Source organism: Phascolarctos cinereus, unplaced genomic scaffold (genome assembly GCF_003287225.1).
Source record: "Phascolarctos cinereus isolate Bilbo 61053 unplaced genomic scaffold, phaCin_HiC Scaffold_5;HRSCAF=322, whole genome shotgun sequence".
Taxonomy (NCBI): Eukaryota; Metazoa; Chordata; class Mammalia; order Diprotodontia; family Phascolarctidae; genus Phascolarctos; species Phascolarctos cinereus.
In genome coordinates this window covers 21,378,458-21,402,367 of record NW_027555958.1, presented here as the reverse complement: position 1 = coordinate 21,402,367, position 23,910 = coordinate 21,378,458, and the positions used below count along the sequence as shown (strand labels likewise).

Below are 23,910 nucleotides of genomic sequence, written 5' to 3'. Positions count from 1 at the left end.
TAGGGGGCGCCATAGTGCACAGAGCACCAGGCCCTGAGTCAGGAAGACTCATCTCCCTAAGTTCAAATCTGGCCTCAGACACTTACTGGCTGTGTGACCCTGGGCAAGTCACTTCCCTCTGTTTGCCTCAGTTTCCTCCTCTGTAAAGTTGGAGGAAATGGCCAACCGTTCCAGAAAACCCCAAATGGGGTCATGAAGAGTCAGATGTGATTGAAAAACAACTGAATATATTCTGGACAAATAGTTCTCCTTATCATCTGCTGCTGATACCTTTTCTTCTTCCTACCTCCGAGTCTTTGCTCATGCTATTTCCCCTATGTAGAAGGCTCACCCTACGCCCTCTCTGCTGAAACCTGGTCTTTTCCTTCCTTTGACACCCAGCTCACGATCTGCCTCCGAAAATCCCACCCTGAGTGGTCTTTTCCTTGTTCCCTCCCTGCCCTGACTCCCATGCCTGGGATCATAACACCATCAATTTCCAGGAGAAGTAGGGGGGGTCAGGTGGGGGGGACAGGTCTACTTATCCTGTTACTTTACCTATCAGGCAACTGGATAAATTGAAGGATAGACTGCCCAGATTTGAGTCAGGAAGACTTGAGTTCAAATTCTGGCTCAGATATGTACTAGCTGTGTGACCCTGGACAAGTCACATAACCTCTACCTGCCTCAGTTTCCTCATCTGTAAAATAAGGATAACAATAGCACCTACTTCCTAGGGTTATTGTAAAGATTGAGTGAGTTGTGAGGGTACAAATTTAAATTTAAGTAATTTAAATGTAAACCTTAAATTCAAACATTATTTAAATGTTACCTTTTACCTTTTCTATCTAGAGCATGGCTGAGAACCTGAATGGGGACAAGAAGAGAGCTCTTCAAGAAGAAATGTTCTGAAGTTCAATCCCTTTCCTCAGAGGAGAGGCCTATGATCAGAACCAGCCCTATTTTGGTGGGTCTGTGATCTCACTGATGTGGGAGCAAATTAGTTCTCACCCACAACTTCTCACACTCCCTGACTCCACATCCTCCCATAATTCCTCTGTGGGAGTCTACCCAGTGTACCAGGCCCTCCTCTCTTGACATGGCACAGGGAACCAATGGAGAATATGTGTCATATATCTGTTTGCCTGGCATCCCTCACTTCCAATGCATGACCGGCCCACCTCAGGACCTCAGGGCAGGCCGTCTCTGAAGTCAGAGAACCTGAGTTCAAATCTCATCTTTGATACCACCTATGTAACCTTGGACAAGTCACTTAACTGCCTTTCCCCATCTGTAAAATTAGGGAGTCAATGGCCTCCGAGGTCCCTCCCAGATCTAGATCAATGGTCCTGTCATGTGACCTTTCTGAGCCTCAGTTTCCCTGTCTGTCAAGAGAGAGGAGGTTGGACTAGATAGTTTTCCAACTCAAAATCTATGATCTTAAGAACGAATTTACTCTTCTCTTCAACACAATTTTAGCAAGCCTACTTTTCTGCTTTTTCTCTACTCTCAGGGAATGTATAATCTAGTTACAATCAGGTTGGGGTTTTTTTTTTTAGTTTTTTACTTTTTAAATCAATGATCTGTTTAGGGGATCAGTCCTGAATACAGAGCTGGGGTCACCAAGATACCACATGTGGCATAATTTTAAAAGGATTTTAAGACAGAACTTGGCAAATATCCAACAAATACTCAATAAAAAATTTTATCCCAGCAGCAAATCATAGATTTTTAAAGTTGGAAGGAGACTCAGAGATCAGCTAGTACAGCCCCTTCAATTTACCGATGAGGAAACTGAGGCCCAGAAGAATGCATTTTGTACAAGGTCACATAGGTAGTAAGCAGCAGACCTAAGATTTGAGCTAAGGACTCTTTTCTCTAAATCTTTTTTTCCTCTAGAGAGACAGGAAGTTCTATAGGAATTCAGAGAAGGGAGAGATGTCATTGGCCTGGGGCAGTCAGGGAAGACAGCATGGAGGAGCTGACATTTGGCTTGGCCTTGAAGAATGTGTAGGTCAGAGAGAGACAGAGAGAGACAAAGAGAAAGAGAAAGAGAAATGAGAAACAGAGAGAGCTAGAGACAGAGAGAAGAAAATGAGAAACTGAGAGAACAGAGAGGCAGAGAGAGAGAGAGAAGGAAAGGAGAGACAAGAGAGGGAGAGAGAAAGAAGTGAGAAACAGAGAGAGGAGGGAGGGAGAGAGACAGAGAGGCAGAGACAGAGAAGGAGAGGAAATGAGAAACAGACAGAAGAAAATGAGAAACTGAGAGAATAGAGAGGCAGAGAGAGAGAACAGGTGGAAAGCCTTCTAAGTGCTTGTCCAAAAGGTGGTTACAAGAAGCGCACATTTGAGGCAATGAAGATCATAAGACTTAGACCCAGAGTTGGACGCGACCTCAGAGGTCACCTATTCCAAATCCTTCATTTTACAGATGAAGAAACTAAGGCTAAAAAAGTGACTTCATCGTCATGCAGGTAGCAAGAGGCAGAGCCTGGACCCAAACCCAGGTCCTCTGACTGCGGGGTGAGGGTTCTTCCCAGTGGGCCACACTCCATGTTGGGGACCATTGGATCAGGCTAGAAAGGTATGGTACAGCCAGACTGTAGAGCCTTGAATGCCAGGCTGAGGACTTTAAACTTTACCTTCGAGGGTACAGGCATCCACTGAACAGGAGAGTGGCACACCACAGAGTGGTATTTTAGGAAAAAGTCATCTGGTGGCCATGTGCGGGGAGCACTGCCCACCATCGGAATTGTGTGCCACCTCCAGCCAAGTTGGGCACACAACAGTCAATAGAAGCTTGTTGAATGAACAAAGTGGCAAATTCCCATTCCTGGGGGCAGACGCACAATGGGTGAATGTTACCCAAGAAGCGCTGGGCAGGAGGCCAAAGGCTCACCTGCCAAAATTCCAAACCAGAAAGAGTCCAACTGCAGCTTCTCTTCATCCCGGAGCACCCTGCACTTCCTCTGCTCAGCCCCCCAGAGGTCCTCATTGCCCCAGCCTGGTTCAGGCTGGCCAGTCCTCCAGAGGAGAGAGGAAAGGCTCATGGGAGCATTGATCTAGAATGGGAAGACATCTAATCCAACCCTTTCATTTCACAGAGAAAGAAACTGAGGCCCAGCAAGGTGCCATGACTTAAGCTCATAGCTCTAGAGCTGGTCAGGACTCCTGGGCCCATCTAGAGCAACCCCTCCTTTTACAGACCAGAGGACATTAAGTGACTTGCCCAGAGTCATACATGGAGTAGCATGCACATGCACAGAACTCAGGATGGGCACACAGAAGGAGAAGCCACAATAAACATGTGGAATTCAGAGTCAGAAGATGTGGACTGAATCCTGGCCCCTCCTCCTGCCCCAACACTTCTCTGCCTTTAGCGTCACAGAGCTAGACTTGGAAGGAAGCTCCGAGACCATCTAGTTCAATCTCTCCATTTTACAGATGAAGCTACTGAGGTTAAGCTACTTACCCAAATTCACACTGGTAACAAGAAGCAGAGGCAGATTTTGGACTCAGGTCCTCTGACTCCCACTGTACCACAATGCTTCCCTTTCTCTATTCGAGTTTAAGAGCAGTAGAAAGAATTGTAATTCTTTTCCCAGCTTTGCCCATGAGCCAGCCCCACATAGAGAGAAGACAGTGGGAGGGGGATGGGATTAGTCAGAAATGCTAGTGGGTTCTAGGCTCCAGAGGAGTGGCCCCTTTGGCATCCAGTTCCTGCCCCCCGCCCCCATTTCCCTCCACCTACATTCTCTTCTTCCTGGGCAGCTGAGATTTCTCACCTGGAAAGCCCTAGTCAAAGCATAAGCCCCCAATACTTCAAAGCAGTCTGGGTTAGGTGGTTCAGTGACAGCCGCTCTACATTCAAGGCTGATCCCTACAATGATCATTGATAAAGAGCCCAATGTGAAAAAAAAAAAAAGATTTCTAGTTTCCATCACCCCTTTCCACCATGATGTGACCCCTAAGGTGGGTGGCAATGTTTTTCATTGACTCACATTTAACACTGGGGGGAAACTGAGGCACAAGGGGACTCAGAGGGAGGAATCTATGGTATAGAATTCAGGCTCACATTGCCAATCAGCTTTTTTTCTCACTGGCTCACCATCCTTTCTGGGAGACCCACAACACCCTGGGCCTGGTTGGAAAGATTCACCAATGAATCCTCCCTTCCACAAGCGTGCTAGGACTCCTTCTGTGCACCCACCCAACACCAGGGAGGAACTCAGGGCTCTAAGGCCCCGTCACCGCTCCTGCCTGCCTAGTCTGCTGTTGACAAACATCTCTTCCCCAGGATCCAGGCCCCCATCCCCTGCGAGGGGAGTAAATTCTGCTGTCTCATGGTATCCTGGAGCCCACAGAGACCATCCACCCTGCCAGAGCTGCAGGCATCTGGGAGGGGGGAGGGGGCAGGAAGAAGGGGCCAACCAGCCCCATTCGGGCCACGTTGAACAAGGGGTGAAAAGTCTCTGTCCACGAGCTGGAGCACTCAATCTGACCCCAGACTCTCCCTCCCTCCCAGGTCCCCAGGAAAGGATGCTGAAATGTCTATGTGCCCGGCTCCCTGCTCTGAGGGCATCAGCCACCCTCATCCTGCTCCAGGAGTTAGTATGGGGGGAAGGGGAAGCGGCATTGGCTGCAAACCCCACAGACCCATTTAACAAAGAGCTGTCCTCAGCGTGGGCAGGCTCCCAGCCCCTGGCAGAACCAAAGGGGGGCATTTGGCATCCTCGCATGACTCCTGCACACACCCACCCAGGCCAGTCCCCGTGGTCTTTTTCCTTCCCGCTCACCCCCCCCCACCCCAGCCCCCTGACACGAATACAGATCCAGCTCAAGGACAATGCTTTTCCCCCCACCCGCTACCAAAATGCCCGGCCTCTACCGGCTCCCTCCTGAGCCCCACCGGCGTTTCCCCCGGGCCATCCCTCCCCCCCATCCCCTCCTTTGTTGCCAGCAGGGGCCGGGGTTTCCACGCTGCGGGCAGCCCCGGCCCCAATCCTGCCCCCGGCCCCGCTGCCTGCCTACCTTCTTCCTGCCTGCGTTGGTCCTCTGCATCCAGATGGCAAGGCGGCCGAGGCTGGGGCGGGGACTGGGGCTGGGGCCGAGGCTGGGCGCTGTCCTCCTTCCTTGCCCGCCTGCCCGCCTGGCCGGCCCGGCCTCGCCAAGCGCTGGCCTCCCCGCCTCCCTGCCCCTCCCTCCCTGGGGTTCTGGAGGGGAGGAGGAGGAGGAGGAGGAGGAAGAGGACAAGGAGGACCGGGAGGAAGAGGACAGGGAGGAAGAGGAGGAGGAGGAGGAGGAGAAGGAGGAGGAGGAGGAGGATGCCGCAGCAGCCCCAGCACCGAGAGCAGGCTGACCAGCCCCGGAGTCAGCGCTGCGCTGCGTTGCGCTGCGCTGCCCTGGGAGATGGATAGGGTGGGAGGCAGCCAGAGGCTAGCGGGCAGAGGCTGGCGGCTGGGCAGGAGGCTGGGCGGGCAGCAGAGGGTCCCGCCCCCTCCGCCCCGCCCCGGCTCCGCTCCGGCCCCTCCTCCCCGCCCGGTCCAGGGCCGGCTGGCAGCCCCAAGCCTCTGGATGTGCGGTGCGGCGGGCGCGCGGGAGGGCGGGCGCAGGGAGGCTGCTCTGCCCTGCCCTGCCCTGCCCTGCCCAGCCCAGGCCGGTGGGGCTCTGCAGGCTCCGGCCAGACCCTCGGCCAGCTGCAGCTGCAGCGGCTGCTCCCGCCTGAAACAAAAGGGGAAGGAGCCGAGCGGAGGGGAGGGAGGGGCAGTCCAGCTGTTTGCATGAAGCATTCTCGTGGTTCCCAGGTCGCGAAGCAGCCTGAAAACCACCCGGGAGGGCGGAAATGGACGCTTACACAGTTGTTTCCAAGCGGTTTACCCCGCTGAATTTGAGCTCCTTGAGGGCAGGCCCTGTGTTTTTTGCCTTGCTTTGTATCCCCAGCATTTAGCACAGAACCTGGCATATGGTAGTCACTTAATAAATGCATGAATGCTGTGACTACCATGTATATTACACCATATATATAATATCTGTAGTATAGTATACCATGTATATATCTACTGTATGTGTATACTATACATATATGTACATATGTGTATAATTCAAACCTTAACCCTAATTCTGACTATATATCTATATAGCCATCTATATCTATATTTATCTATGAAGAAGAGGGGGAGAGAGAGAGAGACTGACTTACATAATATAGTACATAGAGTGGTTTATGGTCAGAAAAAATCAGGTTCAAATCCTGCCCTCTGACAATTTCTGGTTGTGTAGGGCAAGTCACTTAATCTCTCTTGACTCTTATAAAATTCCCTAGAGCTTATCCACTGAGTTGTAGACCAGTGGCTATTTGCATTAGTGGAGGGACTTCACACCCTGGAAGTTCCACACAATGATGAACTCAAAGATCCTTGCTGTGTTCATGAACACCTATGTGCAGCCAGTGGCATAGTAGATAGAGAGCTGGCATGGGCTCTCTGGGGTCAAGAAAGATCTGGGGTCAATTCTTGCCTCTGACACATAATGGTAGTGTGACTTTGGGCAAGTCACTTCCCTTAAGGTCAGTGGTGTCAAACTCAAGTAGAAATGGGGGCCCCTAAACTACATGAGAATCCATGTGGCTGAACATTAGCTTAGAAAATCACATATTAATATTATCTGTGCCCTACTGTATTTTTATTTATTTTGCTAAATATTTTGCAATAACATTTTGATCTGGTTAGGCAGCAGTATCAGAGACCCATTGAATGCCATCTGTGCCTTATTGCAGAGATGGTGCTGACCATTGGTAGAGGGAATTTCCTCACTGGGACTTTCCTATACTCATAAGCTCACAGGCCCAGTCCCTGTCCCTGTCCCTACCCACAAGCACCTATATAAATGGACACGCCTGCTCGTACCTTGAGACCTACTGCCATACCTGATTGGGCCACTGAGGTCACCAGAGGTCACTGTGGCTTCCTGAAGGTGAGACCAGCAGAACACAAGTTCTGATGGGTCCAGCTGTGGCAGACAGTCCATCTGTCATCCAAGACCAGCCACATAGTCTAGAGACACTCCTCTGAGCTGGCCGTGAAATGAGATTGTTTTGAGTCACAGCAGATTACCAAAACCTATTCTTCCAAGGGACAGAGGAGTTGCAATCTAGGTTGGCAGGGGTAGGTTCCACTAAGATGAAACCTGAGAACTCGATTCAACACATGGCTTTTGGAAATCAATGATTTTGGAGGAAGCGGGTACCACAGAAAAAGCGGTGACCTTGGAATTATAGGGTCTGTGACTTTGAACCTGTATGACCTTGGACAAGTCACTTCTCTTCTCTGGACCTTAGTTTCCTCATCTGTAAAACAAAGAGGTACAATTAGATGGCCTCTGAGGGCCTTTCCAGTTCTAGAACAAAAATAGGAAAGGTTCTGAATTTCTCAGAAGTGATCTAGAACCATTAATCACTACTCCATTCTTCTTTCCTCCACGTTAAGACAGCTTCCTCTTTTGAGATGATCTAGTTCAAACCAAACTCTATATCCTAGGAGACACAACTTTGTTTCCTTAGACCAGGAGTGGGGAACCTGCAGCCTTGAGGCCACTTGTGGCCCTCTAGGTCCTCAAGTGAGGTCCTTTGACTGAATCCAAACTTCACAGAACAAATCCCCTTAATAACAGGATTTGTTCTATAAAACTTGAACTCAGTCAAAAGGCTGCACCCAAGGACAGGTTCCCCACTCTTACCTTAGGCTAATAATCTTGACCCTCCCAAGGCCACTGACCAAGCAGATATACCTATATCAGTGATGATTTGGAAGCCAACATCAAGACTTATCATATTGCGCAGTTATGCCTGGCTTATATGTGCAGGTATGTGTTTATCTAGGGGCAGCTCAGTGGTGCACTGGAGTCAGGAAGACCTGAGTTCAAATCTGGCCTCAGACACTTACTAGCTATGTGACCCTGGGTAAGTCACTTCACCCTGTTTGCCCCAGTTTCCTCATCTATAAAATGAGCAGGAGAAGAAAATGGCAAAGCACTCCAGTATCTCTGCCGAGAAAACCCCAAAGGGGGTCACAGAGAGGCAGACACAACTGAAGAACTGAATGATAACAATGTGTGTATGGGAGGGGAAGGGCAGGTTGTGGGTGGGGATGGAGAGTCTATAGAGTCACATGGGAAATGTTTCATCTTCTCCCACTTCCTTTTGTTAGGATCATAGATTTGGAGCTGGTAAGGACCTTAAGAGACCATCAAGTATGATGTCCTCAGATGAGGAAACTGAGGCAGAGAGTCAATGACCTGTCCAACACCACATAGCTAGAAATGCCTGAGGCAGGTTTCAAACACATTTTCCTAGCTCCAAGGACAATCCCTCTATCAGCTGCTCTACTTTATCTGACTATAGTTTTCATTTTTTAAAAACTTATTGTTAATTTATGGAATAAAACAAGCATTTCCATAACACGGTATAGTAGAAAAGATGATTGCCCATGAAACTACAAATCTACTATGCATAACTTGCTATTCCTTTCAAATATACAACAAAATCACTATGTAAATTTCTTTTTTTTCCTCTTTTCTTCCCTACCCCCCTTTCATTTTATCTTTTGTCATTTCCTAATATGCCCTACCCCTGTCTGTTTCAAGTCACCTTTCCCTTGTAGCAACAACAATAACAAAAAAGTGAAAAACTCACCTGAAATCAATTCCAGCTGTGGTCTAGTGAGCTCGATTCGGAGTCAGAAGGTCTAGGTTCGAGCCCTCCCTTTCTTCTTCTTACGAGGTGTGTAAACTTAGGCAAACCACTCTTAGGAGCTATGGGATAGTAGAAAAGGCACCAGATTTGGAACTAGAAAACCCAGGCCCCAAAACAGGCTCTCCTATATACGATGCGACTTTGAGCAAGTCATTTAACCAACCTGGCCTTAGTTTCCACATCTGTAAAAGGGGTTAGACTAGGTCATGTCTAAGCTCCCTTCCAGATCTAGATCTGTGATCCTTGAGCCTGTGGATCTGTTTTTTCAACTGTTAAGAAATAAAAAGGCAGGGCAGCTAGGTGGCGCAGTGTATAGAGCTCTGGCCTTGGAGTCAGGAGGGCCTGAGTTCAAATGCGGCCTCAGACACTTGACACTTACTAGCTGTGTGACCCTGGGCAAGTCACTTCAACCTGATTGTCTCACCAAAAGAAAAGAAAAGAAAAGAAAAGAAATAAAAAGGGACAGCAAGGAGTCTGGGGAGGAACCTTATTATGTTGAAATAAAATATTATTATGAGGATTCACTGAGGTAATAGGGTAGGAAAGTCACTTTTACTGGGTGTCAGTTGTTATCACCATGGGGTTATCAGCCTAAACATTTTCCTATTCAGGGTCAACCCTCTGGCACGATAGAGAAAGACAGAAATTTCTCCTTCCTTCCTTTTCTGTACTCAGCCTGTTCTACTCCTGCCTCCAGGGTCTATCTTAAGTTCTTCCTGGGCTTGCCTCGGCCCAGCATTAATATTTCTCTCTTACGACTCAGACTGTTAAAGGTTCAAGGTGTGGCTGCACTATAGCCAGAGCCTCTCCTCAGGAAAGTCTTCAAGACTCGTAGGAGAGACTCTAACGATGAAATATTCAGGTACTCTGCCAGACAGTGAGGGAGATTTTGTGGGACAAAGACTTCCTGGTACTCCTTAAAACACATGATGTAGATAGCTCTATATGCAGTGCAGCAGAAAAACTACATCATATCTAAACAAAATAGTTTGTGGACTATAGCAAAAGGGCTTACAGAGGCTGAGTTACCATTTTGCCATATGTCCCCTCTAAGCTTGAGAACACTTTCTTTACCCTGGACACTCTCTCTCTCTCTCTCTCTCTCTCTCTCTCTCTCTCTCTCTCTCTCTCTCTCTCTCTCTCTCTCTCCTCCCCCGTGTGTGTGTATGTGACTGATTTTGAGAGGATGTTTTGTACCAACTATTCTTACCAACTTAGTAAATACCCTTTTCTAAAAATTAGTTGAGTCTGGCTAACTGATATCAGCAAATAATCATGGTTGGAGGGGATATACTGGTGGGGGTTCATGAGTTATGGGGGTGGGAGAGGTGGGGGAACCAATCTTCAACTCTTCAGAGCTAGCCTTAGATCCCCTGAGGGAAGATGCAACAGCCATGTTCTGGTGACCCAGCCTGCCAGTGTGAATGTGGCCTGGGAGAGTAGTTTCTGATCTTCTCTAAATCTTCAGCAGCTGTGGCTAAAGCACCACAGATGTGGCTCCCAGGCCACGTTGCCACAGTAGTTGCTTCCTGAGATGATGGTTGTGGATCAGGACCAGGACTCTGCCAGGTGCTGCCACTGTAAGCCCACGGATGGCAGTTGGTGGCATTAAGGAGGATGGGCCCCTCTGTCACAATGATCATTCTTCTCACTGACGGCTGTGCAGCCTGGGCTGGAAGCAGGGCCAGAGGTCTGGAGACCACTGTCATTCCCAAGGCTCTTGGATGCAGCGTCTTTGGTCAGAGGGGAGGTGTTGACTGAGGTTTTAACTTGCCTGGCCTGAGCTGCCTCCCATCTCTCCCTCCACATGACTCGGTGCTTTAACCAAGCTGGCTGGAATGCCCCACAGGTAGATTTGGAGAAGGGAAGGGAGTTGTTTCTCCCTCTTCTCCCATTAGAACGTGAGTTTTCATTTTTGTCTTGTAGCCTAGCAATGCACCTTGCTCCAAATACCAGAGAACAATACCAGAGATTTAGAGCTGGCAGGATGCCTAGTCCAACACCCTCATCCTAGAGGTGAGGAAGCTGGGCCCCAGAGAGGTGAAAGGACATACAGGTAGTAAGTGGCCAGGCCAGGTGTGGCTCCTTAATGCCTTTCAAATCAAGTCCAAACCACTCTGATTGGCATTTTCTTTTTTTTTGGAGGCAATTGGGGTTAAGTGACTTGCCCAGGGTCACACAGCTAGTAAACGTCTGAGGCTGGATAATAACTCAGATCCTCCTGATTCCAGGGCCAGAGCTCTATCCACTTCACCACCTAGTTGCCCCTTCTGATTGGCATTTAAAGCTCTTTACAGCCTGCCTCCAACCTACCTTTCCACGGCTATTATACATGCAATGAGGGCTGATTCATGCACTTATCATGAAGTATCATTGTGGGACTAAAAGGGAAGCAGAGTTGACACCTCTGGCCTCTTTTCCCCTCCCCCTTCTTTAAGGGAGACTTCAATAATTCCTGCCAGGAATGGAAGCAGGAGGTGGAGGCCAGAGGCCATTCTGTTCTCCTCAGAGGGAGGGGATGTTGGGCTAGAATCATATCTGTCTGCTCCCTTACCTATTGTTAGAATGGGTGACGGGATTTTCAGTTTCAAGCTAACTTCTGACTAAGGTTTAATTATTGGGGAAAGCAGGAAGACCCATGATTTCTATCCAAGCATTGACTCCTTTCCCAGCAAACATCAGTTCCACAATGTACGCGCCTAGTAGGTAGCCAAGAAACCCATTTATCCAAATTATAGCAAAACCAAAATCAGAGAAAGTGTACATGGGGAAATATGTACCAGACAATACAGAATGAAGAGCTCTCCCATTGGGAACAATGTCATTCAGCCCAGCCGAAAGAAAGCCTCCAATCTCACTCAAGCAGAAATTCCTAGTGTCCGGTGTAGTGAGCTGGGGATATGGACACAAGGGAGACTAACAGAGTCTTTTCCTTCAGCAAACGGACATGGCGTCGGCCTCATCCATCTTCTCTCCTGAAGCTGAACATCAGCAGTGCATGAATCCTGAAGATTACTCAAAAGACTGGAGCCTCTCCTCTTCCCGTCTAGACAACTCCACCCAGGTGCTCACACAGGTGTAGAGCATCGATCTCCGCCAGGGCAGAGAGTCCTATACCAGCGCACTTTGGGACTTGGGTTACCTCCATTATTCCCCTTTTCAATAAATCTGTCCTTCCTCCAGTTGCTGACACACAACATTATTCCCCATGCCTGGAATGCACTATCCCCCGCTCTCCCCTCCAAAGGTCTTTAAGTAGAGCTCACTGAGAGTAGGAAGTGTCCCATTCTTTGTATTCACTTCCCAGCGCTTAGTATGGTTCCTGGAATACAGTAGGTGTTTAATAAATGCTTGCCAGTTGATTGATTATAGTGAGAATTCCTTTTGGATATGGATTGGACTAGATAGCCACCAAGATTCCTTCTGACTCTTAAACATTCCATGACTCTGTGGTTCCTAGAATCTGTAGCTTCCTTCAAGGCTGAGCTCAAGAATGACCTCTGACATGAGACCTCTCCTGATTGTTTCCAGCTGCTAGTGCCTCCCACTGAAATTATGATAGACAGACAGAGACAGACACACAGACAGATAGATAGATAGATAGATAGATAGATAGATAGATAGATAGATAGATAGATAGATAGATAGATAGATAGATGGATGGATAGGTAGACAGGTAGATGGATAGATGGATGGATAGATGGATGAGTGAATGAACAGATAGAGATAGAGATATATACACATATGTGTATATATATATTGCATATACTGATATATGTACATGTTTCTCCTATAGAATCTCATTTCCTTCAGGACAGGAACTATCTGACTTTTATAGCTCCTTTCCATAATTCATAGATGATGCTATACTTCTAGTAGATGTTTAATGAATTCTGTTTGAATGAATTGAGCTCCACTGGCCTGGATGTGGAGAGCCCAGGATTTTTAGGGGAGTCTCGATAGGGACAAGAACAGGAACTGGATTTGGGATTTCATTAGGAACTCCCAGGTGAGAAAATTCCTTCTACCAGTGTAGGTTGGCATCTACTCTGCAACTTATGGTATTAGGAAATTGCCTGGAGTTCTGAGAAGGAAAGTGACTTGCCCAGGGTCATGCAACCAGGATATGTCAGGCATTGGACTTGAGTCCAGATTTCCTGGTTTGGGGGGAGTCTCTATACCTACCCCAGCGATCATCTCCAATGCTCTGGGGAGAAGAGAGGGGTCTTTTGGACCTTGAGATGCCCAGTCCAGGGGCTGACCCCCTGTCCAAATAGCCCAGAGCTCTGCCGTCACAGTCCCTGGGTCAGGGCATTTGACCCCTGAGATCCCCAGTTCTCTGCATTTTTGGGAAATTGGCTAAAAGGCTAGCTGATGGATGGAGAGACCAAACCAAACCATAGCAAAAGTACATGGGAGAAAAAATGGTTAAGCATGCCTACAGAAGCTCCCAGCAGCCAAGGCATTAATTATCCCCGCCACGCTAAGCCAGTGGCAGTGACGTACTTAGGCTTGTTTTTTTTTAAGCCCACAGCTCTGCTGTGAAAAACCAAATTTTCCATGTGAAGTTGAGTGGGAGACACTGAATCCAGTGACTGTGTTTCTGGGACCAGATCTTCAGGCCAAGATGCTTAGCTGAGATGTTAAAGAAAACCTGAATTTGGCTAATTTGGATTGTTCAGGGCCTTTGACTGGAGTGAGGAGAGTATGGACTTGGAGTCAGCTTGGGTTTGAATCCTAGCTCTGACCCTTGGGCAGATCATTTCACCTCTCAATCTCCCCATCTGGAAAATGGGGAGAATAATCCTTGGGCTACTTATCCTATAGGGCTATTGTGATGAAAGGCAGAGGAGTACAGTGGAAAGGGGGCAGCTAGGTGGCACTGGAGTGGTTAGAGACCTGGGCCTGGAATCAGGAAGACCTGAGTTCAAATTCAGCCTCAGACATATACTAGCTGTGTGACCTTGGTCAAGTCACTTAACCCTGTTTACCTCAATTTCTTCATCTGTAAAATGAGCTGGAGAAGGAAATGGCAAAGCACTCCCAGTATCTTTGCCAGGAAAACCCCAAATGGGGTCAGAAGAGTCAAACCTGACCAAATACAGTGGAAAGAGGAACTGGAGTCAGAAGATCTGAGTTTGAATCTGGTTTTGCCACTTACTGTGTGATTCGGGCAAGTCCCTGTGCTTCAGTTTTTTCATCTGTAGAATGAGGATTTCTGAGGTTTCTTTGCACTTCTCCCTCTAACATCTTATGATCACTAGTTTGTGACCTTGAGCAAATCACATAATGTCTCTAACTTCAGTTTTCTCAAATGTAAAATGTTGGGGTTGGGGAGGCAGCTAGGTGGTGTAGTAGATAGAGTTCCAGCCTTGGAGTCAGGAGGACCCGAGTTCAAATCTTGCCTCAGACACTTAACACTTACTAGCTGTGTGACCTTGGACAAGTCACTTAACCTCAACTGCCTCACCAAAGATAGATAGATAGATAGATAGATAGATAGATAGATAGATAGATATAGATAGATAGATAAACCATTTGAAAAAAAATTCAAATGTAAAATGGGGGTATTGGACCAGGTGGCCCTTGAGATGCCTTCCAGACCTAGATTTATAAGTCTATGATGTCTGAAGTCCTTTCCACTTCTAAAACTAGAATCTTAGGAAATCCCTCTTTTAAAAAAAGATAGTTTACTGATGCCTTTTGTCTTCATGTTATAGTTATTTCCCAGAGTGCTCCAGATGGAACCCACCCTTGTGACAATGGAAAAAAATAAGCCAAAATGTCCAATACAGAGACTATGTCTGACATTGTATAGAATAGAAAGTTGGATAGGGTGACCCAGGTCAGATTGAAGCACTTTATTGGGTCTATTTGCTTAATTTTTTCTCTTTGTCAGGATGGGGATCGGGGAGAAGAAGGGGTCAGAATAGAATCCAAAACAAGCCTTCTTCACCTTCTTTGTGTCATGGACCCCTCTGTTTGTCTGGTGAAGCCCTTCTCAGAAAGATTTTTTGTCCACATTCATAATGGAAAGAAATACTCAATTTCAGTTAGAGGTTAGTGAAAATTAAGGTGTCATTTTTGTTCATATCTAAGGTCACAGATGCCCTGAAATCTATGAGGAGGGGGAGGTCTGTTGACATCAGGTTAAGAATTTTTGATCTAAAAAGAAGAGCCCTCACACAGACACTTTTCCTGCCCCAGAAATAGCTGTGACAAAAATATAAATGGTTCTGATAAAACTTTTTAAAAATTATTTTTAATGAGGGGTTTGGAATCAGTAATGCCTAAGGTCCCTTCAGCTCTCAATCTGTGATCCTACGGTCCTTTGGATGAAAATGTCCCCCTTCTGTGGAATACCCAAGTCATGATTTCTTCCTTTAAAACTTGCTGACTGGGACAGCTTTTTGGTAAGGCAGCAGAGGGAGTGAAGTTAGTCACTTTTGGTTAACTCTGGAAAAAGAATTCTGGGATGTCAGAGCAAATCTGGGTCAAAGGAAGACCTGGCAGGTGGAGGATGGGGGAGTGGGGAGTGTGCCCTGGGTTATCACTTTTCCAGTCTGTGCCTGATCTTCCTTAACCTGGACAGTTGAGTCCTGAGTAACATTAGGTTGGTGTGATGCCAATCTTCAATGATCTCAAAGCACTCTGAGGGCAGAGCTCACCTCAGTATGAAAGGGAGTGGGGGCCGAGGGAAAGGGTCATCTTCTATATTTTACAAAGGATGTAAATGAAGGCCTTAGAGGAATAATAATAATGTTAGACCGTGGTTTGCAGTGAGCCAGTGACTTACCCCTAGAGATCTCCAGATGACCTTCATGAAGGCTAGGTCAGTCCCTCTGACCCACTGTCAGGGGCTCAGGTCGCAGCTGCTCCCAGGCCTCCTTTGGAAAGAGGCAAAAAATGGAGATGGTCACCACCCCTCTTTTCCCCACAGTGCTCTGGACACATGCTCTATCATCCTCCAAGGGAATCTGGCCAACTTAGGGATGAATAATATAATGTCCCCTTCAGCACAGCCTTTCCCCAAGTTCTACCATCTCTTTCTCTCTGAATGTGAAAGAGTAATGCCTGCCATAACAGCAAACATCGGCCTTTCAGATCCCTCTGGAATGGCGCTACATAAGGGCCATGTTGTTATTGTTGGGCTTACGCCACCATCCTTATCATCTCAAAGGCATCGGAGGAGAGATGAGCAGGATGAGAACCATTAAGAGGAGGACGAGTCTGGGAATTGGAAGACCTGGGGTTGGGCCTCAGCCCTGCCTCCAACCCTGTGTGACCTTGGACTAATCCCTCCCCTTCTCTAAGCATCTTTTTCTTCTTCTGGAAATTTAGGATTTGGGCAAAGATCACAGGATCCAGGATCTGGGCCTCACAGGCCATCCAACCAAATGCTCTCACTTTACAGATTAGGAAGCTGAGGCTCACTAAAGTGAAGTCACTTAAGGCCCTGGGATCATAGCTTCAGGTCAGAAAAGGGCTCAAAGGCCACCTGGTCCAGTCCCTTCATTTTACCAGGCAGTGATGTGCTGTCACAAAGGTAGGAATTGTCAGGAGCAAGATTTGAACCAGGTCCTCTGCCTCTACAACCAGGGCCCTTGTCCCTGTATCACTGAGCTCCCTTCTGCCTCTGACACTTTTGAGTTCATAAATATAAGATGGAAAACTGGGGGAAGATTTTATAACCCAAGAGAGGAAACAAATAATCCAGGCTGCCAAAAGGGATAGGCATAGTGCAAGAGAGGGAAAGTCAATCAACTGGGGAGTCGATAAACATGTGTTGAGTACCTACTATGTGCCAGGCACTATTATAAAGCTACCTGAAGAGCCCTTCAAGGACATACCACACGCTTCATTAATGGCCATTTGGGTAGAGCCAGAGTGACTCCAACGCACTATATGGAAAGATGAAGAAGTTGGAGGATGGAAAAAAATCCATTTTAACCAAAGTATTTTGATTATCTTCCCCCTCCCTCCCCACTCAAATCCTCCTCTGAGGCCTCTTCCTTTCATGAAGGTCAGCCTGGGTTCTGGAAGGCAAAATTGACAGAACGCTAACTCGGGGAAGTCCAGAAAGGCTTAGCATAGGGGCCCAGTGACAGATGTCTGTTGACCAAGGACAGTTGTAGTTAAGTGCAGAAGGGCTCATCACCAGATTATCCACAGGGTGAAGATCTAACTATGGCAAGGCTACTCAGTCCCAGGAGGGTTGCAATCTGTATTGGTAGAGAGAGTACCCATACTGAGAAGATCATAAATTCTTAAAGTTTGGTGGTTAGATACGGTTTGGTGCAAGGTCCAGTTTTGAGGTCAAAATGGGACCTTCCTGACCCTATTGAAGCTGAGTAGTTTAGCATATTTTTTCCTTTTCTTTCCTAAATATTGCTAATTTTATTTTTTAAATGTTGCTAATGAAATTACCAACAGTCATCTGGAAAAAATGCTCAAAATCACATACGGTTGGGAAAATGCAAATTAAAACAACTCCGCAGTATCATCTCACAGCCATCAAATTGTCAAAGAAGGGGAAAGATGAAAAAAATTCACCAGTATTGGCGTGGTGGGAAGACAGACACACTCATACACTCAGTGAGCAGTGCGCATTTAGTCCCAGCCATTGGAGAGTACAAGAAAAATTATAAACAAAAAATTATAAAATAATAAAATTCTATATAAAAATTATTTTAAAAATTATAATAAGTAATTCCAATCATTCCACTTTGGAGTGGAAACTGTTTGTTTGTCTTGCCCATCCTTTGATTTTGTTGCTATTGGGAGCTCCCAGTAAGGATCCATGATCTTGGACAAGTCCTCAGTTTCCTCATCTGTAAAATGAAGGGTTGAACTAGATGTCCTCCAAAGTCTTTTCTAGATCTAAGTTTATGTGTGACCTGAGCAAGTCACATAACTGTGCCTCAGTTTCCTCATCTATAAAATAAGGAAATTGAGCTAACAAGATGACTTCTAAGGTCCCTTCCAGCTCCAGAGCTATAAGCCCATGAACATTATCTACCAAGGCAGACAGGTAGTTCTGCAATTAGAGAACTGGGGAGTGGGTATGGTTGTGGGAGAAGGAGCGGGGAGGCGGCATTGAGAGATTCACCTGATTATATCAAGGGAGAGACTCAGACCCAAAGCTCTCTGTCTACTCCATCCCACAGGTTCCCAAAGAGGGACCTGGAGGTCACTGGAAGGGTCTAGTGGGGGAGGTAGCAGCCTTTGGTGCAATTGGAAGGCATTGAATAAAAGTAAGGGAGCGGTGGAAGCATAAAGAAAGAAGAAAAGAGAAGAAAATTTTGAAAAACCATTTGTACATGTTTCATTTGTGTGTAACAGAGTTAAAGTCTTAGTAATTACACTATTTTCCAAATAAAAACACAAAATGCAAGTTATTAACAGATCAGCGGTCAAGTCTTCAGACAGGTCTTAACAAGCAAGTGCTTGGCATGGTCAGCAAGTCTGGCATGCATGGGCGGGCATATGTTCCTGCGATGACTTGTTTACAATACTCTACGGTTACATGATGCAATATTGCATCATCAAAGTTTCACTGCAGGAAAAAACAAATTTACAATAAATTGCTAACTTTAAGATGAGTCATTTAAAAAATGTTTATTTTTTTTAAATGACACAATTTTTAAAAAATCATTAAAGATATAGAGCACCGGCCCTGAAGTCAGGAGGACCTGAGTTCAAATCTAGTGTGACCCTGGGCAAATCACTTAACCCCAATTGCCTAAAAAAAAAAAGCAAAAAAAAAATCATTAAAGAGTTTAAAAAAGTAGATTTCCAGGGGCACTGAGGAATTATTTTTTTGAAAAGGGGGCGGTAGGCCGAATAAGTTTGGGAACCTCTGGTCTACACTACATCAGCATTGCTTATCAAGAATGCAAAAAAGATTACTGGTAATAGAAGATCCATCTGTCTAAAAATAGAGTAACACTTTGGATAATAACAGTGTTAGAAATCAACTTTGTATGTAACGGTACCAACCGTGGTATCTGAATGCAGTTAAATATGACTTTGCCACAAGCAGAGACAAGAATTCAAAATAACGTGGAAAGAGAGGCATGAAATGGGCAGAAGGAAGAAAGAGGAGCACGGAACGATGACTACAACCTGATAAATAAAATCAACTCAGGTTGAATGCAAAAGGGAACAAGGATGGCTACTACAATAACTTGCAAAGTTTCATCGGTTACAGTCAGTTACAATCACTCCGTTACAGTGCTTTGGGCAACAATTTTGGGGATCTTTCGGATCGCAGAGATAGAACCGGAACGAACCCTGGAGATCATGCCATGGAGTGGTTCTCAGTGGACTCACAATGATGTCTAAGTGGGGGAGGGGTGGGGTGGCAATAAAAACTCTTGAATGGCACCTTAAGCAATAAATAATTGCAGAATATTGGGAGTAGTACATCAAATCAGGTCAGCTAGTGATGCAACGGAGAGAGTGTTGGGGCCAGGAGTCAGGAAGACTCATCTTCCTAATTTCAAATCTGGCCTCAGATACATACTAGCTGTGTGACCCTGGGCAAATCACTTCACCCTGTTTGTCTCAGTTTCCTCACCTGTCAAGTAAGCTGGAGAAGGAAATGGCAAACCACTCCAGTATCTCTGCCAAGAAAACCCTAAATTGGGTCATGGAAAGTCGAATTATACACTAGGTAGGAATCAAGGGGAAAAATAAAAGGTCGCCAGTGCCTTTAGACATTGTTTTCTGTTCAGTCGTGTCCAACTCTTTGTGATCCCATTTGGGGTTTTCTTGGCTAAGATACTGGAGTGGTTTGCCCTTTCCTTCTCCAGTCCATTTGACAGATGAAGAAACTGAGGCAAACAGGGCTAAGTGACTTGTCCAGGGTCACACAGCTAGTAAGTATCTGAGGCTGGATTTGAACTCAGGCCTTCTGGACTCCAGACCTGGTGCTCTATCCACTGTATCAAATGTTAAAAAGTGTCAGTTTGCTGTTCTTTCTTTAGAGCCATTTTTTTTTCAGGTATTTGGAGGGATTTGGGGGAGGGCTCAAGCAAGTCGCTGCTTTTATTCCACCATCTTGGCTCTGCCCCTGAGAAAGAAATTTCTTCTGTTCTGTCTTAATCACTAAATAATTGCATCCATTTCAGTCATGCTACAAGGTTTAAAACACTATCATGGCAACATGGGGAGGTTAGAAGCACAAGTATCACCCCCCAAATACAGATGAGGAAACTGAGGCTTAATCAATGAGTCAATAAGTATTTTTTTTTGTCTAGGCAATGGGGTTAAGTGACTTGCCCACAGTCATACAGCTAGTAAGTGTTATGTGTCTGAATTCAGATTTGAACTCAGGTCCTCCTGAATTCAGCACTGGTGCTCTAACCACTGTGCCACCTAGCTGCTCCCAATAAGCATTTCTTAGACACCTACTGCATACCAGGCAAATTCAAGGAGATAACAGGATAAAAATGAAACAATACCTGACCCTGAGGAATTTACAGTCTAGCCAGGGGAGACAGCCCGGTTACTTATAAGAAAATATAAAACACAGACTTGGGGGGGAAGACACGAGCAGATAGGGGGTCAGGAAAGGCTTCAAATATGGTTGCTTCAGCCACTTGAAGGAAAGAAGAGAACACAACAGGTGGATGTGAGAAGGAAGCACATTTGACCCGTGCAAAATTAAGATAAATGAGGTAAGTTGCTTGGGCCCATCTAGTCAGTAAGCGTCAAAGGGGAGATTCAAAATCTGGTCTCTTGGCAATCCAGGACTTGTTCTTTTATGCCTCACCCACAGGCAGCTAGGTGGTGCAGTGGATAGAGCGCTGGGCCTAGAATCTGGAAGACCTAAATTCAAATTCAGCCTCAGACACTTACTATCTGTGGGACCCTGGGGTAGTCACTGAGCCAGTCTCTGCCTCAGTTTCCTCATCTGTCAAATGAACTGGAGAAGGAAATGGCAAACCACTCCAGTATCTTTGCCAAGAAAATCCCAAATGGGGCCACAGAGTCAGACACAACTGAAATAACTGAACAGTATGTGCCGATCTATCTGCAGGGTAGCTCCCAAAAGGCCACACGCTAAACATTTACAGCTGGGTTTTCTCGGGATCCCAGATCTAGAGTTAGAAGTGACCTCAGAGGCCATCTAGTCCAACCTCCTCATTTTACAGATAAGGAAACTGAGGCCCAGCAGGGGAAGAGACTTGCCCAAGGTCTCAAGAAATGCCACAGACAGGTGGGTATGGCTATGTACAATACAGCGGCAAGCATGCATTGATCTCCGGTTGTCAAATAACTGTGGGAAGCACTCTCGGTGTTTCTAGGAGAAATCGAGGGAGGCTTTCCCAGACCAGAACAAACCGTGTTGTGTGTGTATGGGTGTGGCCTACAGAGAGCACAAATGCAGAGAAAACGACCTCTTTGCCAATCCTCAGCCGCCTCCAGAAGCCATCCGAGGGCTCGTGCCTGACGATAGAGTGCAGCCTTCAGCACATCACCGCCTCTTCCACCCTGGCTCAGCACTCTGTCAGGCTGTCCCTCGAGGGGCAGCCTGATTGGGGCCCAGACAAGAAATGGATGCGTGTTTTACACCGTGTTTTCTCCACATGCTCCATTCTGGCACCATCTCCCTCCAAGCCAGCGATCGATCAATCTGACAGTAATCCTCCCAACTGCCCCTCCCCTCCTCCAGTCTGACACTCATACCTTGAACTCTGAGCCCCTTCACACTTTTCTTTCTCTTGTTCTATGGCAGAACAGACGCCTGGGTCTGGGGAGGACTTCTGAATCTTTCTAATCCAACCCCATCATTTACAAATAAATGAACTGAGGCCAAGTGAGGATTGATTCATGGGCCTCTAGGACCAGAGCTAGAAGGGATCTCGGAAGTCCTCTTGCCCACCACGGTTTACAAAGGAAGAAGCTGAGGACCAGGGAAATTAGGTGACTTACCCAGGAGCACACAAGTAAGAAATCTCAGAAGCAGCATTTGAACCCAGGTCGTCTCCCTTCCCACCACAGCCTCTCCTTACCCTGGCTATCTTGGCTAGCCACAAAATGGAGAGGCCCAAGTTGAACCAAACTCTATGGATGAAAGAAACAGAGAGAGAGATGGGATGGAGAGGATCTGGGATAAGTCTACCTCTGAGCTGGTTGACCTTGACACTGCCCAAAACTTAACAGCTGCGTTTTTGAAGGGACCATTTGTTCTGTTACGACTGATTGTTTGTGACCCCATTTGGGGTTTTCTTGGCAAAAATACTGGAATGGTTTGCTGTTTCCTTCTCCTGCTGAAAGAATCATAACTCCCTCATTTTACAGATAAGGAAACTGAGACCCGGAGAAATAAAATGACTTGCCCCCAGGTCACAGTGAAAATAAGGGCCAGAGGAAAAGTCAAAGCCTGCTTCTCTGACTTGGAAGCCAGCGCCCTTTCCACTGTGAGCAAAAGAATGTGTAAGCATGCCTGGCTGGGGGAAGATTTGTGTGAGGGGAGATGGAAGGAATCATGAATGTCTCAGGGAACAGCTATAACCTGTCATGTATCGTTCATAGATTGCTTCACATGTGCTCAGTTCCCCTACTAGACCATAAGCTTCTCAGGACAAAATCTGGACCCATCTTCTCTTATCGACCCCAGCTGTGGCTCTCAAAGGCCTGGACACAAGAGATGCAGAGGAAAGACTCAACTGTATACCCAGTATAAGGCAAATGGGGCTTTGTACTAGGGTGCCTACATCTGGGGGCAAGGATGGGGAGACACTTCCTTTCCAGGGTGGGGGAATAGTTCACTTCTTCCTCATAGTGTCTATTGTCAATGAATTTTGCTTAGTGGCTTTCTACTGGTTTGCACCACTATTTGATTCAACCAAGCCCAGGACACTCCCTTTCACCCTCTCCAGAGATCACCTTCTTCCCATCCCCAAGGAAGTTAAGGGTGGACTTTGAAGGGGATGGACCACTTCTTTTCTAGATTGTAGAACCATAAATGTAGAAGTGGAAGGGTCCTTAAAGGAGGAATCCAACTGTTCTCCATGCTAGCACCCCTCTGCCCATTTCCCCTATCCCCCACAGGTGGATTTTTCCCAACCATAAAAATTCATAGGTATATGCCTCAATGGTTCATAATTCATTGGTTCTGGAGTCAAAGTTTCTGGATTCAAGTGTCAACTCTGCCATTTACTTTCGATGTGACCTTGGGCCCTCCCAGGGTCATACACAATTATGGCTCCTTGGATGACTGACCACTTCTGGGTCTCAGTTTTCCCATCTGTAAAATGGAGCAGCTGGACCCTCTGACCCCCTTTCAACTCTAGCTTCATAAACCTAGCAAAACTAAGTGGGATTCTTTCAGGGATAAGCACCCTTCATTGGGGGGAATGGGACAATTTCCCCCGTCTCTAGGTGGAAGGCAATCTATCTTCTCCCACTTTCCTGTGGTGGAGGTGGGAACGAAAGTGCCCTGAGTCTTTCAGAAATGCTGCCCTGGCCCCAGCATCCTCAGGCCTTGCTCAGTCCACTTGAGGGCTATCCCAAACCCCCAGTTTTACTAGCATGGCACTCCTTCCTTTCACAGAACTTTCCTCACCCCAAGAAGTCAGGGGGTTGAGTCTGAGGTCCAGCCAACACTCCCACTCCCTGGGGCCTGCTGTCCTGTCAGCAATCGGACTTGCCAGTTAGTGATCCGACTGCGCGGATGTCCATCCAGCTGAGGCAGGTTTCTAACAGACAGCTGTTGAGGCTGCTGGGTGGCAGCAGAGGCTGGGGTGTCTATCAGGGCTCTAGCAAAGCACATCCCTGGGGCTGGGGGGAGCAGTACCCACAGGCTCCCGTGACAGATTTTCCCCAGGAGAGCTCGACATTAGAGGCAGTATCTGCTCCTTAATGACATTCCGGCTCCAGCTTATTTTTTAAACTCAATTTTCCAGCTGGACTGAGGGAGCCAAGAGGTCAAGAGCCTGCTCAAGGTCATACCCAGTGATGGATCCTTATTACCGTCCATTTCCACTGAGCTCTGTGAGGGCCAGAAGGATGAGAGGGGAGATTTGGGCAAAGAAACCGCCTGCCAAAAACCTCCGGCCCGGGACTAATCATCTGGGACTAAAGGGACTCTGAGGGGGCATCTCCACTCTGTTTTACAGAAAGATAAATCAAGGCAAGAAAGGTCCCATACAGAGCAAACCGAAGAAGCACGA

General features: G+C 46.8%; 1 protein-coding gene across 4 annotated transcripts in view; it reads right to left on the bottom strand.

Annotated features, from left to right (window-relative positions):
- CLIP2 (CAP-Gly domain containing linker protein 2) overlaps window positions 1–5,711 on the bottom strand; it is a 128,628-nt gene extending 122,917 nt beyond the window's left edge. For 2 of the 4 annotated variants that reach the window (XM_021005655.2, XM_021005656.2), the window contains exon 1: window positions 5,011–5,710. The gene's annotated coding sequence lies outside the window, so the exon portion shown is untranslated. Of the gene's footprint in view, window positions 1–5,010 lie in introns of all 4 variants that reach the window. The other 2 variants (XM_078154718.1, XM_021005657.2) reach the window with 2 other exon arrangements.
- Window positions 5,712–23,910: the final 18,199 nt, after the last annotated feature.